The 16683-nt window shown below is 38.9% G+C and overlaps 1 protein-coding gene across 4 annotated transcripts in view; it reads left to right on the top strand.

Moving 5' to 3' along the window:
- Positions 1 to 16683, top strand: part of GATAD2B (GATA zinc finger domain containing 2B) — an 89019-nt gene that overhangs the window by 23253 nt on the left and 49083 nt on the right. Inside the window, exon 2 of one of the 4 annotated variants that reach the window (XM_045816522.1) lies at positions 2760 to 2822. The exons of 2 other annotated variants lie outside the window; for them this stretch is intronic. The gene's annotated coding sequence lies outside the window, so the exon portion shown is untranslated. Of the gene's footprint in view, positions 1 to 2759; positions 2823 to 7285; positions 7328 to 16683 lie in introns of all 4 variants that reach the window. One more of the 4 variants, XM_045816521.1, reaches the window with a different exon arrangement.

A 16683-nucleotide genomic window follows, 5' to 3' on the forward strand; every position in this document is an offset into this window, starting at 1 on the left:
CTTTTCCCCCTGTTGAAAGAATTTATTTATTTAGTTTTAGAGAGGGGGGAGGGGGGAAAGGGAGAGAAACATGAATTAGTTGCCTCTTGCGCATGCCCTAACCAGGAACTGGCCTGCAACCCAGGCATGTGCCCTGACCAGGAATTGAACCAGGGACCTTTCACTTTGAGGGATGATGCCCAACCAACTGAGCCACACTGGTCAGGGCTACATGTGCCTTTTAATGTTGATAGGCAAATCTCAGCTAATAGACTACCAGAAGCTCCCTGTAGGTAAAATCCAGATCAGCTAAGTTTTTTGCTTTTGGACTGTTTAGGTACAATTTCAGAGCACTTTATCCATGTTTGTATGAATATGATCTCCCCTCATTATAGTAAAGAAGAGTCTTTGCAAGTTACTGGATGAAATATACATCTAATCCTGGGCCCATTTTGATGCCCAACTATATGGGGATGATGAAAGTTCAAAATGCTCCATTGGAATATTTCATCCATCAATTCTGATTTTACATTTCTTGACTATATGCAAGTTAATTTGTCTGAGCAGATAGAGATTAGTGCAGCCTTGTATAGTGTTGTCAATTTGAGGTGAGTAATACTGCTCTGACCCTGAAAAACCCCTTTAACTTATCAGTGTATTTAGCATTTGATCAGCTACATCTTCTTTCCTAGATCTCTGATCTTTAACCTTATGATTAAAGGTATCTTCCCTAGTGTTCTGTATACCATAGTATACAGATCTTCTCTTGAGTTTTGCTGGTGGTTTATGCTCCTTCTGACTAGGCCTGAGAACCATGTCTCTTCCTTTTATTGTGCATATATGTCTTTTAAAATTATGTTAAATTCAACTGCTATTTTTATTTTTGAAGTTTACTGAATTTTTGGATAGATAGTATATGCACATGATACAGTATTCACAATTGGAAAAAGAATTTCAGTAAAACAAGACTTCTTTGGAGGCAGAACTTAATCTGTTTCTTAGTATCTTTCTACAAATAATTTAGGCATTATAAGCTTAAAATGACTTAAATTTTTTTTATTCTGAAGAATCTAAAGTGCACACCCAAATAGAGAATATAAAGTAATGAACTTTCATGTACCCACCACCAAATTTCAGAAATATCAACATATTGCCAGTTTTTATTTTTTAAAGATTTAATTTTATTTATTTATTTTTTAAGTTTTTTAAAAGATTTTATTTATTTATTTTTAGGGAGGGAGGGAGAGGGAGAGGGGGGGAGAGAGAGAGAAACATCAATGTGCGGTTGCTGGGGGTCATGGCCTGCAACCCAGGCATGTACCCTGGCTGGGAATCGAACCTGGGACACACTTTGGTTCCCAGCCCGCGCTAATTTTATTTATTTTTAAAGAGAGAAGAAGGTGGGGAGAAAGGGAGAGAAACATCAGTGTGTGGTTGCCTCTCACACGCCCCCAGCTGGGGGCCTGGCCCACAACCCAGGCATGTGGCTTGACTGAGAGTTGAACTGGCGACCCTTGAGTTCACGGTCCAGTACTCAATCCACAGAGCCACACCACCCAGGCCAACACATTGCCATTCTTTACAGTTAATTTTAATGTTGAAAATACAGAGAAAGAACATACTCTAAAGATATGTAGAATTTAGCAACATAAGCCTGCTGGGCGGCTCAGTTGGAACGTTGTCTCATACACCAGGAGGTTTGATTCCTGGTCAGGTCACATACCTAGGTTATGAGTTTGATCCCCAGCTGGGATGTGTATGGCAGGTAACCAGTCAATGTTTCTCTCTCACATCAATGTTTCTCTTCCCTTCCTCTGTCTCTAAAAGCAGTTTTTTTAAAAAAATTTGGGGTGAGGATTAAAAGGAAAAAAAACTTTAGTAGCATGAAAGTTTATTTTAAATTTGACACACATGTACTACTTTTCTCTTTTCAGATCTTCCCTTTTATATTGACCTCTCATTTTTCTCATGTAATATGAGGAGATAATTATATGGTTGTCCTGAAATTCTGGTAGCTGAATGCCTCATGAGTCTACCAAGATTATCACAGAAGTCTGAGTGAAGTGAATTCTGAACTTTAAAATAGTAAGCTATGCCCTGGCTGGTAGCTCAGTGGATTGAGTGCCAGCCTACGAACCAAAGGGTCATCTGTTCGATTCCCAGTCTGGGCACATGCCTGGGTTGTGGGCCAGGTCCCCAGTGCGGTGTGCATGAGAGACAACCACGCATTGATGTTTCTCTCCCTTTCTCCTTTCCTTCCACTCTCTCTAAAAATAAATAAAGTCTGAAAAGAAAAAGAACATCACATTAAGAAAATAATAATAAAATAAAATAGTAAGCTAGATTCCAGAATGATTTCTTCATCTATAATCGTCCATAGATGTGTAGTTGTAGCATCATCTGTTGAGCATAGGAATCCAGTGTGATAAATATTAAAGTGGAGGATAGATTAAAAAGTTTACGGAAGTTGTATTCATTCATTCATTCATTCATTCCTCACCTGAGGACATTTTCTCATTGCTTTAAAGAGAGAGGAAAGGAGAAGCATTGATGTAAGGGAGACATTGATTGGTGGGGGAGGGGATGAGAGGAAGGGTTTTCAGGAATTATTATAAAGGACACATGGACAAAACCAAGGGGGAGGGTGGAAGCAAGGGAGGGAGATGGGTTTGGCTGGGATGGTAGGGGAGTGGTGGGGGGAAAATGCAGACAACAGTAATTGAGCAACAATAAAATAATTTTTTTAAAAAAGGGAGACATTGATTGGTTGCCTCCCGTAGGCACCAGGATGGGGATTGTACACACCTGAACCGTGAGGACCCAGGATTGAACCTGCAACTTAGGTATGTGCCCCAACCAGGAATCAAACCTGCAACCCTTTGGTTATTGGATAATGTTCCAACCAACTGAGCCATGCTGGCCAGGCAAAAGTTTATGGAAATTCTTGACTGCGTAGCTGTGATAATTTATTTTCTTATCTTAGAGTCTCTTTCTCTCTTCCCCACCCTGGTTGGGGGCCCTGTTTAAAGTCAGAGAGCCCTGGCTGGTACGACTCAAGTGTATTGAGTGCCAGCCTGTGAACCAAAAGGTCACCGCAGGCTTTATTCCCAGTCTAGGGCACATGCCTGAGTTGCGGGCCAGGTCTCCAGTCGGGGGTGCTAGAGGGACAGCCATACATTGATGTTTTTCTCCCTTTCTTTTTTCCTCTCTTTCCCTCTCATTAATTAATTAATTAATTAATTAATTAGGAAGCCAGAAACGGGGGCAGCAGCATATACAGGGTAGCTGTATTTTTTTTTTTTTTGGTATATTTTTTTCATGAACTATGAAAGTAAGAGCAGTCTTAAGTCAAAGATGAGCAGCATAAATATATGAAATCTCTAAGTGAGGCTCATTGACTGGAGTTTTTCCATTGGAAAGCTACGGAGTGAGAGACACTGGTGGGTACTTAGTAGCAGAAAAAAAAGCAGGTCAAAAAGTGCCCTGGGTCCGTGGCTTAGATGGTTGGAGTGTGGTCCCGTACACCAAAAAGTCAGGAGTTTGATTCCACTCAAGGCCCATACCTGGGTTGCAGGTTTGATCCCAGAGGCAACTCATCAGTGTTTCTCTCCCACCCACCCCTCTCGCCCTATAAAAAATCAATGAATATGTCCTCTGGTAAGAAAAAAACAAAAGTAGAATACAAGTGCTTAGAAAAGCTGTGACAAAACATTAATATATTACTAAAACATGATTTTTCTGTATTCCTCTGTGCACATAGTTGATGGCAGGGGTTAGCTCATAGAGATGTTTGAGTCGAATTTTTATTTCAGAAAAGTATGAATGTTTGTGACTTGCCTGAAAAAAACTTGGTACACCTACAAAGGTACAGGGAACGTACAAATAGAAAAATAAAAAAAACCCAGCAATCAAATACTAAGAAATAAGATGTTCTCAGGCCTGGTTATGGGGAATCAACAGCAGGCTGCTGCTATAAGGATGAGAATAGGTTAGGAATTCAAGTCTATCCCAGTTAGGTACCTTGTTAGATGTTAAACACTAATTTAATGCTCTAGATGACTTTCATGTTTCTGTTTTCTGCGGGTAGGCAGTGGAATTCCCCATTGCCCTTGGGGAAGTAAACCACCCTCATAGAAAAGACTGGTGTAGAAACATCTTATGTCACATGAGAAATTAAATACTGTAATTTACTTTCTTTACTTCTCTATGGTGATTAAACCATCGAGGGTAGGGGATGTCAGTAATTTTTTTATGCTTATTTGTAATACTTGAGTCAATAGAGGTCTTTTTTATTTTAAAGATTTTATCTTATTTTTAGACAGAGAGGAAGGGACAGAGAGAGGAAGAGAAACATCAACGTGTTGGTGTTGCCACTCACAGGCCCCCTACTGGAGACCTTGTCCACAACCCAGGCATATGCCCTGGCTGGGAATCAAACTGGGCACCCTTTGGTTCCAGGCCAGTGCTCAGTCCACTGAGCCACACCAGCCAGGGTAGTAGATGTCTTTGTGGCCTCTACAACAAATTTGTTTCCTGTAAACCCAGAAGTAGTGAACATATTAAGGAATACTACATCATGATATAGGGGAACTAGTATGGCCTTTTCATTCAGCATCTACTATTGTTAGTTGAATGAGTGACTTCATTTAACTTTCTTGATTTCACTGAGTTAATATCCATATCTATAAAACAGGAGAAGGACCCTGCCTTTCTGGTTTGTTGTGTGTATTAAATAGTGCACTAATGCTCATGAATGTTAAGTATTTTCTTCCTTTTTTTCCCTTAAGATTTTATTTATTTTTGGAGAGAGGGGAAGAGAGAGAGGAAGAGAAATACTGATGTGCAAGGGAAACATTGATCATTGATTGGCGACCTTTCAGTTTGTGGGATGACATCCAACCCACTGAGCCACACCTGTGAGGGCAGATATTTTCTTTTCCTTAAAGAATTTTTTACGTTCTTCAGAGCATTACAACTCGGATAACATTTACCAAGAAGTGTTTTTAAGTTTACAGTTTTCAGTTCACACAATTAATTGCACCTTTAGTTTTGGGTGATTACAGTTTAACTGAAAAGAACTGGCTACCATATAGTTCTTAGTGTTCCAGGATTCTGAAGAAAAATACCTGTTGGTTTAAGAGCATCTCTGGTACCTCTGGATTACTAATCAACTTAATATATAGAAGCAGATATTGTAATAAACGTAGTGTACTGCTTTAGCTTATGCAGTTGGAGAATCAACTGATGGCTAATGGTAATCTCTACTGACAGTGTAATTGTATATAAGCTTTTTATGTAATGTAAAGACTGTTAAAAATTGACCAGTGTTTAAATGCAGTCAAATGTATTCAGTGGAATTAAATGGGCATGATCTGTGAATGATTGCTGAAAGATAAACAGTTTTCCCTGCCCTGATTAAACTAGTGAGCTTCAGTTTGAAATTCACAGTTGGTTTCTTGTGGAAATGTTTTTAATAAGAGGAAAATGGATTATTTTCTTTGCACCATGTATCACAGATATAATTTTTTCTTTTATCTCCTAAAATGATAACAGTACATAGATCTGAAGATCTCTGATGGGCTCCCATTACGTACAACCTAGTGTGACTGAGATGGTACAACATCAACAACTTGAAGCTTAGCTGATGTAGATGTTGGGTTTTCCTTCATTTGTAGTTTGTAAATTATTGAATGGCTTATGCTAGTGGCCAGTACTTTATTTCAGATTTAACTCAGTATTCATTTTCTGAAAATTGAAATTAATATTAGATTGCCCAAGAAAACTTTTGTTTACAAATCAGCGTCTTTGGTATGATGGTGATTACTTTTCTCTATATTATTTAGACTCAGGGAGCTTTAATATTTGGAAAAAGCAAGTGTTTCTGAGAGATTGTCGTGGAGTCAGTACAATTATGATTTCAGAGGCCTCAGTGAGGTAGGCATTTGTATATGTTGATATATCAATTGAAAAGTAAGGAAATCTCCCCCACCCGCTTGTTATTCAGTGTTATTGTTTATAAAGAATTTATTTCCTCAAACAGGAAGGTACTAGAGTTAGGGTCCCTAGCCAGTAGATTTCTAAAACAATTACCACTGCCTTACCTCTTTGGTTTGCTTGAGTGTCTTCCCCACCAGTTTCAGACACCTTATCAGTACTTTTGGGAAAGGAAAACTTATAAAATGATTGGAAACAGTTGCTCTAAAACAGAAAAAGGAAAGTTAGTTAGGAGACTAGGCTCAGATATGTCTCCAGTCTTGATCTGTCTATAGAATAACATAGGATGTGTGTGGTAAATGGAGCAGTGATGGTTATGGAGTTTGCTGGAATATGAAGAGAAGAGGTTCTTCTAGCTGGGACACAGAAAAATAGAATAATCCTGTAACCATAATATGGCTGGGCTTCAACCATTTAAAATTTATTAGTATTATTTTTTAAGTTGTAAATGCATATATAACAAGGGCCCATGCCATTTTTAGTGTGCATACATTGTCATGACTACCTTCCTGTGAAAGCTTGCTATAATTTGTATTAGTTGTGGATTCATTTGCCCTGAGCTGTATGTATATTGATAGGACTAAATCAGATATCTATCTGTGGGGCAACTTAAGGGAAAAAATCTTAAAGAACACATTCACTGTCATATCAGTGTCTGTTCTCTAGCACTAGCAGTAAGGGATAAAGAAAAGGAGCTTGGTTGGCAATATGTCGTTGTCGTCTTCTTTTTTTGTAATTTGAGATAGGTTTTGGTATTGATGCAGTGATTTCCTGTCTTGAATGTTGGCTTTGGAAACTAAACGGTTAAAGCATCATGATTTGAGAGGAAACTAGCTTTCATGAATGAAGGCAAAGTTTGGCATTAGGCCAGAATAATTGAGGAGGGGGGTATTGTTAGGGTGGGGTGACTGACTTTTGTACCACAAATGACTTTTAAAAATTAAGAGATAATTCCATGTCCTGAGGTTATAAACCGGCTACAACTGGTTTTTCTTCCCCCTCCTCTGCCCCCGCTAGGCATCATGGGTAAAAGTAAGCATCCCCTGTTTCTTTTGTTTAATATAACAGTACGCCATGTGATTGGCAGGGCAGTGCCCGCTTGGAGAGACTGGGTTTGTGCAGGTCTCTCAAGGGGGCTGGCATGTATGGGGCCACCCTGTGCCATAAAAAGAGCTTCTCTTACGACAGAAAAGAAAAAGGGAACCTTCCCTCTTCTCCCCCCACCAAAAACAACCCCAAAACCAAAACCTGAACCCATCTCTTATTACTTCTTTTTCTCCTTTTTCTGTTTCCCCCTTTTTCTTGTCTCCAGCTTTCCTGGCAGCTAGAGGAGGGAGCAGAAAAATGTATACCTGTAAGTACTTCTAACTGTCTTGCTCCCCCCCACCTTTTTCTTTTTCTAAAAGCAAACTCAAAATTGTTCTGGGTTCCTCACAGCCTTTTCCTTTGTATAGAGCTGATATACTAAGGTTTTGTATGAGATTGCAGTAATAAATACTGTTGCTTTTAAAATTTTGTTGGAGAGTAATTGTTTCTCATACAAAGCTCCTTTTGGTTTGGATCTGCAGCCCTTTTGCTTCATCCTTTTGCCGTAATGGTCTCTGGCTTCTAGTTTTCTTTGAGCTGAAGCTGTTAGAGGAATGTTATGCTAGGGTTTTCTTCTTTTAAAAATTTCTTTTGTCTGTAGCAATGATGGTTCTAGTTTTCCCTTACCCTCACTAACCACCCCTCCCCTTTTCCATGTCAGCTCTAACCCTGCTCTGTGAATGGAATCAACCAGCTGACTGAGTGCTGGCATCATGCCAGGGGCTGCAAAGCAATGAGAATGTGTGCGCGCTCGCGTGTGTAAGTGTATACAGAACACAAAGGGAAAGGCCTGCAGTCTAGGAAATCACAGGCTATTATATAAAGAAGTCTGCGTCATCTCTGCTTACTTGGGCTGATGGACAAGGAAAAAGGGAAGACTTAGGGAAGAAAAATATCCTTTTGGCACAAACATGTGCACACTTTTTTTCCTTACCATCTTTAAAAAAAAAACAAAAACAGATACTTGGGTTGTGGCAATATGAAAGAAAGCTTCTCTTTCCAGTGGTAGTGACTATGTTCCTAGTGGAAGTAGTGACTCTTTTGGGAGGTGAAACAGTTTGTTTTGGGTCTTTTCTTCCTGCTGGCATTCAGAGATATGTTTACTTGAAGAAGAGGGGTGACTAAAAGAGAAATGTCTCCTGGATTTAACAGTTGTAATTTGTTAAGATTTTTTTTTAAACTGTTTCTGATCATTCAGGGTACAGGGGTGGGTGGGCAAGGGCTGCACTTAAGGAGAAACAAAAGGCATATAACAGACCAAAAAAAATACTTATTAGCTACTCCTTTGAGTTTTCCTCCTTGTTCTTTTTTTATTTCTTGTTCTGTTTAGTGTATTATGAAGATACTGTAATCCCCACTCCCACCATCTGCTGCAGAGTTACAGTTGTACAAAAGGAAAGATGGAAAAATTAATTGGAGATCTAAGCTTCCAGGCATTGCAGGTGTCACAATTTTAGTATTCAGTTGGAATAATGTATCTTTCATTGGTCACTAGGAATTTAACATTCATTCAGAAATTACATATCAATTTACCACCAGTTTGCTGTGGTGCCCTTTTTCTTAATTCCTCTTTATGTGCTTCCTAGGTGTGATACATATATGAAATAGCTCATTGTTAGATGGAAATGTGAGATAAAGTATATTAATAAATAAAAGAAGGTCATATTTTAACAGTTGTTTTATGAGTTTATTTTTGCCCCTGGCTGACCACTCAGAATAATGGTGCTGATATGCAATCATTGGGTATGGAGAGTTTGGAGTGGGAGGGAACTGTTTTAAAAAATATTTTATTTATTTATTTTTAGAAAGAGGGAAAGGCAGAAAGAAAGAGGGGGGGAGAAACATCGATGTATGAGAGAAATGTCGATCAGTTGCCTCTTGGTGTGCCCCAATTGGGGACTGGCCTTCAACCCAGGCATGTGCCCTGACTGGGAATTGAACCAGCGACCTTTTTGATTCTCAGGCTGGTGCTCAATCCACTGAGCCACATCAGCCAGGGCTATGGGAGGGAACTTTTGAACTAGTTTATCTTGTAATAAGGTTTGTCAGGTTATGGTCTAGATGTAGCTTCCTAATTTAATCTTTTTTTATAGCCTGTGAATTTGTGTTCTAACCATATTTTCACAAGCAACAATTTTGGAATATTTGTATATTTTCCCCTTTGGTATGTGAGTTTTGGAGCAAGTGTTAGAAAGTGAGTAGGAGGTTATGCTTTCTTTAAGGGTTGTGGGATGAGATTTACAGGAGTGACTGGACTACTCATTCTCTAGATGGCCCTCAGTTATTTCCCCACAAAAAGTAGCTGGAGCCCACTCTTTCAAGTTTACTTTATAAGTGAATCAAGGGAGATAATTTCTCAGTCAGTTGAATATTAGAAGACCAAACAGCAACAGTTCAGCGTAGATCAAATCTAGAGGCTAGAAGATACATGGAGAGTTACGAGATTCCCTACTTGGGAGATTCCCTAATTCTTACAAATGATAATTACCAACTTCCAGCCAAGATGGGGGTATAGGTAGATACACTTTGCCTCCTCACACAACCAAAAGAAAGACAACACAAATTTCAAAACATGTAATAACCAGAATTGCTAGAATATCAAGCCATATGGAAGTCCGACAACCAAGGAGTTAAAGAAGAAACATTCATCCAGGCTGGTAGGTAGGGTGGAGACAGGCAGCTGGGGCAGAGAAGACTCTCGGCAAGACAGTGGCTGCTGGGCCAGCAGGAACAACTAGGGAGTGAGATAGACTGCACAACCCAGGGTTCTAGCATGGGGAAATAAAGCCTCAAAACCTCTGACTGAAAAAACTGTGAGGGTTGTGACAGAGGGAGAGTCACCCAGTCTCACTGGAGAGTTTTTGGACCCACAGGATCCTAGAACATACACAGATCTATCCACCCACCCAGGAATCAGCACCAGAAGGAATCATTTGCTTGTGGGTAGTGGGGGAAGTGAATGAAAGCTGGTAAGAGCCAAGCAAGCAGCATTGTTCCCTCTTGGACCATTCCCCCACATATAGTACCACAATGCAGTGAACTGGGTTGCCCCGCCCTGGCAAATACCTAAGGCCCTATCTCTTACTATGTAGCAGGTACGCCAAGACAAAAAAATATAGCCCAAATGAAAGAATAGATCGGAGCTCCAAAAATAGAACTAAGCGACGAAGGGATAGCCAACCTATCAAAGGCATAGTTCAAAATATTGGTAATCAAGATGCTCACAGAAATAGTTAAGTATGGTCACAAAATAGAAGAAGAAGTGAAGGTTATGCAAAGTGAAATTTAAAAAAAAGTACAGGGAACCAATAGTGAAGGGAAGCAAACCAGGACTCAAACCAGTGGTTTGGAGAAGGAAGAAATAGACATTCAATTAGAACAGAATGAAGAAAGAAGAATTCCAAAAAATGGGGAGAGGCTTACGAACCTCTGGGACAACTTTAAACGTTCTAACATCTGAATCATAGGGGTGCCAGAGGGAGAAGAGGAAGAGCAAGAAGTTGAAAACTTGTTTAAACAAATAATGAAGGAAAACTTCCCCAATTTGGCAAAGAATGTAGACTTCCAGCAAGTCCAGGAAGCTCAAGAGATCCCCAAAGAATTTGGACCCATGGAAGCAAACACCAAGGGCACATGATGATTAAAAGCAGCAAGAGAAAAGGAGACAGTTATCTACAAAGGAGTTCTTGTGAGACTATCAGCTGATTTCTCAAAAGAAACCTTACAGGCAAGAAGGGACTGGAAAGAAGTTTTCAAAGTCATGAAAGGCAAAGACCTACATCTAAGGTTATTCTGTCCAGCAAAGCTGTCATTTAGAATGGAAGGGCAGATAAAGTGCTTCCCAGATAAAGGAGTTAATCATCACCAAGCCCTTATTATATGAAATATTAAAGGGACTTATCTAAGAAAAAGATGATAAAAAATATGAACAGTAAAATGACAACAAGCTCATAACTATCAACAACTGAACCTAAAACAAAAATGAACTAAGCAAACAACTAGAACAGGAACAGAGTCACAGAAATGGAGAATCATATGGAGGTTTATCGGTAGGGAGGGTGAGCGGGGGAAGTAGGGGATAAAGTACAGGGGGAAAAAAACAGATGGTAGGTACAAAATAGACGGGGAGGTTAAGAGAATAGTATGGGAAATGGAGAAGCCAAAGAACTTGTATGACCCATGGACATGAACTAAGGTGGGGGAATGCTGGTTGGACAGGGGGTGCAGGTTAGAGGAGAATAAAGGGGAGGAAAAAAAGGACTACTAATAGCGTAATCAATAAAATATATTTTAAAAATAACTGAGTTGATCTTTTAAAGATTTTATTTATTTTTAGACTGAGGGGAAGGGAGAAAGAGGGAAAGAAACATCAGTGTATGGTTGCCTCTCGTGCACCCCCTAGTGGGGACCTGGCCTGGAATTCAGGTATGTGCCCTGACCAGAACTCAAACCAATGACCCTATGATTGGTCTAGAGCCCATTCCACTGAGCCACACCAGCCAGGGTTGAGCTGGTTTTATTTCTGATACTATTATTTTGTAATGGCATGGGAAGCAGCCATTTTACATGTGTTGTATGCATGGTATTTTTATGTTTTATCTTTTATATTGGTTTACATTAAATATGAAGGGAAGGGAAGATGTAAGGATTTTTCATTTCTTCCTTCCTTTCTAAGATTCTGTCTGTTCCATTGCTTATCCAACTTATGGGTTTCTAAAAGTATCTTTAGCAGCCTTTTACTTTTAACTGTTCTCTTGGTGCCTAGAAGCAGATTAAAAGGAATAATCTCATGGTTAGATACTTATCATCAGTGAGGTGTAAGTTAGCCCATGCTATTAGTTAGGCAGATTTTTTTCTTTTTTCCTTTTTCCCCCTCTCTTTTTGCTTAATTCTCATAGGCCCTTGTTACTGTTAGGGATATCTGAAGAGTAGTTTTGAAAGATGAGTGAAATCTGCCCTTTGACCATGCCTGTCCCCTTTATTCTAACATCACCTGTTTTAAATGATATCTGGCAGATTTCCTTTGGTATGTGTCAGAATTTTTGTGCTGGCGTTATTGTATTATATAACATTAGTATAACATATTTATGCTGACTTGTAAAGTAACTGTGTGAAAAGGCTGCTTACCTCCTAATCCATTAGTTTCTTAGCACATTTTAACTTGTCACATTTAAGCATATGATCCTTGGTGTGTTATTACTAAACAGTATGTCACCTAAAGCAAGATCACTTAGGCTCTTTATTTAGGATGTGAACCAAGGTTTGTGTAGTAAACTCAATATTATAGAAAAGACACTGTAAGAGCAAGTAAATAACAATAGGCTTTCCCTTTTAATGTAGAATTATTATCTTACCAGTTTGGATCAAAAACCAAAATAACAGTATAGCTATATAACATAGTAGGATTAAGAATGTGGACCTTGAAGTAAAAAAGACCTGTGTTTGAATTAGGCTTAGCCATTTACAGACTGTGAAATCTTGGAAAGTTACTTATTGTATCTATTGTGTTTTCTCTTCTGTAAAAACTATTTAAATTATTAAAGCCCTTTTTTAAAGGACTTAAATGAGATAATGCATTGTAAAGCACTTGAGCAGTGCCCAGCAAATAATAAGAGCTTAGTGAATGTTAGCTGCTATTAGTTGTATGCCTTATTACTGGGTTTATTTACTATTGTTTTCAGTACTCTTATTAGTTGCTTTTAGCTGGTCTGTGACTACCTCCTTTTTTTTACTTTTGGCAGATCTTTTGAATTAGACTGGATTGGTTGACCTATATTTTGAAAAATCTAGATCAGGAATCAGCAAACTATAGCCACTGCCTGTTCTTGTAAATAAGTTGTGTTGGAACATAGCCACACTCATTTACTCACAACAGCGGAGTTGAGTAGTTGGCCCACAAAGTCTGAAATACTTACTCTGTGGCCCTTTATGGAAAAAGTTTCCAGATCCCTCACCTAGATCAAGAGTCTTTTTTTCCTAGAAGAGTGAGCCAGGAAGCAAATTCTAGAAATTAAAAGGGACGTAATTAAAATAGACTAGGTTAATTTTTTATTTTTGTTAAAGATTTTATTTAGCCCTGACTGGTGTAGCTCAGTGGACTGAGTGTGGGCTGCAAACCAAGGCGTTGCCAGTTTGATTCCCAATAAGGGCACATGGCTGGTTGCGGGCCAGGTCCCCAGTGTGGGGCATGTGAGAGGCAACCACATATTGCTTTTTCTCTCCCTCTCTCTCCTTCTCTTCCCTTCTCTCTAAAAATGAATAAATAAAATATAAAAAAAAATTATTTAAAAAAAGATTATTTTTAGAGAGAGGGAAGGGAGAAAGAGAGGGAGAGAAACATCAATTGGTTGCCTCTTGTATGTCCCCAACCTGCCCACAGCTCAGTCATGTACCCTGACTGGGAGCCAAACAAGTGACCCTTCAGTTCACAGGCCAACTTTCAATCCACTGAGCCATACCAGCCAGGGCAAAATAGTCTCGTTTAAATGTATAAGAATCAATTAAGCATTTCAGATTTTGTAGGAGTGGAATTTTGTAGCTTGGAGAATAGTAGAAAGAAGGTCCATTGATACAGCTGATATCAGGTGAAAAATGTGTACCATTTGGAGTTGGTTAGGCAATAATAGTACTTATGTAATCTAATAGGGGCATTTCATAGTATTGGGTATTAAAGGGAAATATAAAGAAGAATGGTTTGCTGCTAAGTAGTTTGCATGTAGACCTGGAAAATAATATTAATTCTTGGGTTACCTATTAGACAAGTGTATTAATTTGAGTACAGAAGCAGTTTTCAAAGTGATCTGTGACTCTTGATGGTTCTCCTAGACCTGGGATGTCAAACTCATTTTCACCAGAAGGCCACATCAGCCTCGTGGTTGTCTTCAAAGGGCCAAATGTAATTTTAGGACTGTATAAATGTAACTACTCCTTAACAGTTAAGTGAGAGCTTGGTGATGCTGCCAGGTAGAAACAGGGTGGAGGGCCGGATTTGGCCTGTGGGCCTTGTGTTTGCCACCTGTGTCCTAGACCCTTTCAGAGAGCCTGAGATCAGAACTATTCCATAATAATACAAAGGCATTATTTGCCTTTTTCACTGTGTTGACATTTGCACTGATGATCTAGAAGCAATAGTGAGTAAAACTGCTAGTGCCATAGCATGAATCAAAGCAGTAGCACCAAACTGTACAAATAGTTACTGTATTCTTCATTGCCTTGCAGTTTAAATTTCAGTAAAAAAGATCTACTTTCATGAAGAATATTCTTGATGAAGCAGTAAAAATGAATTTTATGTAATCTTGACCTTTCAGAACATGACATTTGAATATTTTGTGTGATGAAATGGGAAATACAGTACTCATATGCACTTTAGCTAATATTGAAATAGTGGTGTCTCAAGGAATTAAGTACAGTTGAGTTGTAAGCTAACTAGCTGCTTTCTTCATAGAACATGGTTTTTACTTGATGAAAGAATAATCAATGAACTATGGTTTTAGATTTGGGTATTTGACAGACATATTCTTGAAAAATTTTCAGGAAAACAACTGACTGTGTTTGTACCAGAGATAAAATTCAAGTAAGTTAAACTATGAGTTTGGCTGCTTCCTAGAACTTAAATACTTTTCTGATGATGTTAGTGGTGATGTTAACAAATGTGATTTTTTAAAATATTGTATATGAGCCCTGGCTGGTGTCGCTCAGTGAATTGAGAGCCAGCCTCCAAATCAAAGGGTCACCAGTTCAATTTCCAGTCAGGGCACATGCTTGGATTTTGGGCCAGGTCCCCCGTTGGGGGCACGTGAGAGGCAACCACACATTGATGTTTCTCTCCCTCTCTTCCTCACTTCCCCTCTCTTTGAAAATAAATGAAAACTTTAAGAAGATAAAAATATTATATAATGAATTATGTCAACATTGAAATCTACATGACTTAGTGGACCAGTATTTGCTAGATGACCAGTGCTTGATATATTGTAAAATCATATTTGGGTAAAAGATTCATTCAAAGTATAAGATAGACCATTGGGTGTTTTGTTGTTTTTTTTCTTTTTTCACATCAGTGTGTGGTTGCCTCCCACATGCCCCCTACTGGGGACCTGGCCTACAACCCAGGCATGTGCCCTAGACTGGGAATTGAACTGGCAGCCCTTTGGTTCACAGGCCCATTCTCAATCCACTGAGCTGCACCAGCTGGAACGACCATTGGATTTTAATATAAGTTATGATGAGGTATCAGATTTCACATTGCAACTAAACTTTAGAAACTACGTATTGTGTTGTGTTTTTTTAATAAGGTAAAACTCACATAACATATAATTAAACATTTTAAGTTGTATAATCCAGTTTCATTTAGTATGTTCACAGTGTGGTGCAATTACCACCTAAGTCAAATTTCAAAACATTTTCATCACTCCAAAAGGGAGCCTGTACACATTAAGCAGTTCCCTATTTCTCTGTCTCCTAGCACCTGGCAGATATTAAGCTGCCTTCCATCTTGATGGATTTATCTATTCTAGGTATTTCATATAAATGAAAATCATACAGAATCATACAATGTATGACCTTTTGTTATCTGGCTACTTTCACTCAGCATAATGTTTCTGAGATTTCATCCACATTGTACCATGAATCATTACTTTACTCCTTTTTATTCCCAAATAATATTCCACTGTAGTAATACAGCAGCCCTCAAATAACATGTCGTTATTACATTGGATGAGAAAAAAAAGTTTGGCCAGGATCACTGTGTGAAGTTTGTGTGCTCTCCCCATGTCTGTATGCATTTTCTCCAGGTAGTATGGTTTCCTTCCACACCCCAGATTTGTTCATGTTAGGTTAATTGGCATGTCTAAATTATCTCAGTCTGAGTGGGTGTGGGTGTGAGTACATCCTATAATGGAAGGGTCTTATGTCCACGGTTGGTTCCCACCTTGTGCCCTGAGCTATAGGTATAGACTCTGGGCACTTGTGATCCTGAACTGGAATAACTGGATTGAAAAATAATTATCTTGTTTTTAATTCATCTTTCTTAATTGTATGTATAGCTCACATTTATTTCATTGTTTAATATTAGTGTTTTGGGGGTCTTCATAATTTAGAAGTCTGTGATGTTTTTGTGACCAGAAATATGCCATAGGAACTTAACTGTGGTTTATATCAATTAACCTATCCCAAAATTAGTTTTGTCATAAAGTTACAGTTTCCAAGAACCTATCCATGTTGTTAAGTAAGGACTCACTGCCCTGACCCGTGTGGCTCAGTTGGTTTGGCATTGTCCCCCAAAGTGAAAGGTCGCTGGTTTGATTCCTAGTCAGGGTACATGCCTGGGTTGTGGGTACATATGAGAGGCAGCCAATAGATGTTTCATTCTCACATCGATGTTTTTCTCTCTCTGCCTCCCTTGCCCTCGCTCTAAAAATAAATAAAATCTTTTTTAAAAAATGAGGAGTTACTGTATATCACATTTTATGTATCTGTTCATCAGTTGATGGACATTAGGGTTGTTTCCACATTTTTGCCTATTGTGAATAGTGCTGCTGTGAACATTTTTGTGTGGTTGTCTCGTATGTGCTCCCCTACTGGGATCCTAGCCTGCAACCCAGGCATGTTCCCCAATGGGAAATCGAA

This window comes from Phyllostomus hastatus, unplaced genomic scaffold (assembly GCF_019186645.2).
Source record: "Phyllostomus hastatus isolate PE091 unplaced genomic scaffold, TTU_PhHast_1.1 phas_scaffold_216, whole genome shotgun sequence".
NCBI lineage: Eukaryota > Metazoa > Chordata > Mammalia > Chiroptera > Phyllostomidae > Phyllostomus > Phyllostomus hastatus.